Below are 3,615 nucleotides of genomic sequence, written 5' to 3' on the forward strand. Positions count from 1 at the left end.
GTTTACATCCATTTTTAATCATCTTGCCTGTTTACTTTCATTTCTATTTAGTTTAGTGATCTTCTACTTCAACCCCCAAATTGTGACACCCTTAGACACCACTAGTTGCAATAGAAAATCTCATCTCAATTCCCGTCCCTTGGGATCCGACCTTTACTTGCCTCTTTACTAATTGTAGAGTTGTTTGTGAAGTTATAAATTGTGTTTTGGTCTAGGTGCTCCTAACGACAAGTACTGAAAACTAAACCTCCTCGAGAGTCCGACCAAAAATGGCGCCGTTGCCGGGGACGGTGTTAACTTGATTTAGATTTTCTTGTATTGTTATTAGTTGTGTCTTTCTTTGCCTTGGGGAAGTAAAACTCCTCAAGGATTGTTCTAATTATTTTCGAGTTGTTTGATATTTTGCATGTCTAGAAGATCACAAGGTAACTTGTTACCCTTTGATCACAAAATTGAAAGGACTTTGACAACCAATAGAAGACTTGCTAGGAGAACTTTGAGAGGTATTGGTGAGGTTGTACCAAACACTATTGAGTTAATCAACCCTTTTGCAAGAGAAGGTGAGGAGAACCCAACACAAAATCCAACACAAAATCAACCCACAATGCCTAAATTTTCATCACATTCCGTACCAACCGAGGAGAACCTACCCAATGGTACTCCCACACCATAACACTTAACTGGAAATTTCATTGCCAAATCCGCATTTATCCAATTAGTCGAAAGAAGCCAATTTGGGGGGATGCCTAGTGAAGACCCTCACTCTCACATGGAGACTTTTTGCGACTATTGTGATGCGATTTCTCAAACCGGTGTAACTCAAGACCAAATTCGATGGGTCTTCTTTCCTTTTTCTCTAATTGGCACCACAAAACAATGGTTGAAAGGCCTTGATAAGGCTACTCTCGGAATTGATTCTTGGAAGAAATTGGCTCTAGCTTTCTACAAAAAGTTCTATCCACCGGAAAAGGCTAACATGCTAAGAGCTCAAATTACGGGCTTTAAGCAAAGAGATGAAGAATCTTTGTATGAAGCTTGGGAGCGATTCAAAGGAATTTGCCGCTCATGTCCTCATCATGGACTTAGCGAGTGGTTCTTGGTACAATAATTTTGGAACGGTCTTTATGAAGATTCAAGAAATATTCTCAACATGGAATCAAATGTAATGTTCACCGAAGTTGACGACAATCAACACTTGGAACAAGATTGAGGAAATGACGGTCCATAACTCACAATATAGTAGACCTCGCAAGGCTACTAGAGGAGGAAAGCATGAAGTGGACTCTATTACTCAATTGGGTGCTCAACTTAGTGCTCACATTGATACCATCAACTTGAAGTTTGAAAAAGCTATGGCTAGGCTTGAAGAAGCCTCAAAATCACCAAAGCATCATGTCAATGCCATGACGGCATCTTCATCAATCCCAAGTGGGATATGAGATAATTGTGGAACTTTGGGACATGACCAAAGTGAATGTAGGGGAACAAATGAACAAGTGAATGCTTTTCAAGCATACAAGAGTGGTACCCCTTATTCAAACTATTATAATGAGAACACCAAATTCCACCCAAATCTCTCATACAAAAGCCAAAATGTTCAAAACCCTCAACCAACATAGACCCCACCTCCCATGAGAAACCAAAATCAAAGACCCTTTTACAACCAAAACCAAGGTTACCAAAATCAAACTCCATACAATCAACAAAATGACCAAGGTTTTGATGTTCAAAAAGCGGTCCTCCAAATGCAAAAGAATCAACAAGAGTTTTTCACTCAAATGCAAAAGGATAGTCAAGCAAAGGAAATCACCATCAACAACATCCTAGCTCACACCAAAATGTTGGAAACCCAATTGACTCAACTAGCATCTTCAAACTCACAAAGACAAAAGGGGAATTACCACCTCAAAGTAATCCCCCAAGACATGAAACGGTAAGTGCCATTCACTTGAGAAGTGGTACAAGGTATGAAGCACCAAAGAAGCAAGTTGAGGATAAAGTTGTGGAAGCTAGTGACAAGGAAGAAATTGTGCAAAACTCCAAGGATGGAGAACCATCAAAAGAAGAATTTTCAAAGAAAAATGAAGACAAGGCCAAGGAGAAGGAGCCCATTGTGATTAGACTTCCTTTTCCGAGTCGTCAAGCCAAGCCCAAATTTGATGACCAACTTGGAAAATTTATGGAGATTGTGAAGAATTTGGAAGTCTCAATTCCTTTCACGGAATTAATCAATCACGTGCCGGCCTATGCAAAGTACATGAAAGACATCCTTACGAAGAAGAAGTCGATCCGGAAGCTTGAGACTATCGCCTTCACTAAGGTGAGTAGTGCAATACTTCAAGGGAGTTCACCTCCAAAACTTAAAGATCCGGGAAGCTTCTCAATACCGTGTACCATTGGCGACACCACGATTAACAAAGCCTTATGTGATCTAGGGGCTAGTGTGAGTGTTATGCCGTACTCAGTGAGTAAATGGTTAGGGATGGGAGAGCTTAAATGCACCAATATCACACTCCAAATGGCCGATAGATCGACGAAGACACCACTAGGGATATGGGAAGATGTTCCCGTAAGAGTTGGGAAATTTTTCATCCCGGTGGACTTTGTCATTGTTGACATGGAAGAAGACTCCAACATTCCAATCATTCTAGGTAGACCTTTCTTACACACCGCGGGTGCGGTGATTGATGTGAAGCATGGAGAGCTCACTCTAGAAGTGGGAGATGAGAGCATAACTTTCAATCTTGACAAGACCATGAGAGCTCCCCGTTTGCATGAACCATGTTTTATGGTTGATCATTATAGCCGGAAGGATGATAGGAAGAAGTCGGAACTCCAATGGAAGAAGAAAATCGATGATGCTCCATTCAAAGAGCAAATGAATTGTAACAAAGAGAGCTTGAAAGGCTCACCAAAGTCAAGCAATGAAGAGGATGGCCTCATTGGCCAAGACAAGAAAGTGGGTGAGTTGTCTCTATCAACTCAAGAGATCTTTAGTGATCAAGTAGACGAAGTTTATGGTCTATGGGACGATGAGTTTGAAGGGATTTCCAATCCCTATATTGGTAATGCTATCGATAAAGACCAACATGAAGGACAACAAGTGCAAAGATCTATTGAAGATCTTTATCATGATAATGAACAAGCTTTTGACTACTTCTTCAAGGTGTTGAGCAACATCAACAACACCTTGGTCATGCCCCCATAACATCTCACTAAGGATGAGAGTTTGGTGGAGTCCTCTCCAAACCACCATTTGTAAATATTTCTAACTCCCTAACTTGCATTTTAATTCTTACATTGCATTTTTGTCATTTTTTGATTTTTATGCTTTGATCAAGATATTTATCATTTTTGAGAGAAGTGAGGGAGGGACTAATGAGTTTATTTATGTGTTGTGCTTTAGCTTAGTGTGGGGATAGCAATTGCCTAGGCTATTCATGCCTTAGTAGTGCCCCTACAATGAAGAACACGGGATTTGAAGAATGAAAATGACACGGGATATGCAAGTGCACGGATGGAAGTGAATCCGGGTAGACCAGGTGGAATCCGAGCGTCCTTAAGGGGAATCCGCTCGTCTTATGAGAATCCGGGCGTCTATGTCTGAATCCGTCC

The 3,615-nt window shown here is 40.9% G+C and overlaps 1 non-coding gene across 1 annotated transcript; it reads right to left on the bottom strand.

Annotated features, from left to right (window-relative positions):
- Positions 1-976: 976 nt before the first annotated feature.
- On the bottom strand, positions 977-1,083 carry LOC141593540 (small nucleolar RNA R71). The gene has a single exon (XR_012521617.1). It is a non-coding gene; the product is annotated as a small nucleolar RNA R71 (small nucleolar RNA).
- Positions 1,084-3,615: the final 2,532 nt, after the last annotated feature.

Source organism: Silene latifolia, chromosome 7 (assembly GCF_048544455.1).
Source record: "Silene latifolia isolate original U9 population chromosome 7, ASM4854445v1, whole genome shotgun sequence".
NCBI lineage: Eukaryota > Viridiplantae > Streptophyta > Magnoliopsida > Caryophyllales > Caryophyllaceae > Silene > Silene latifolia.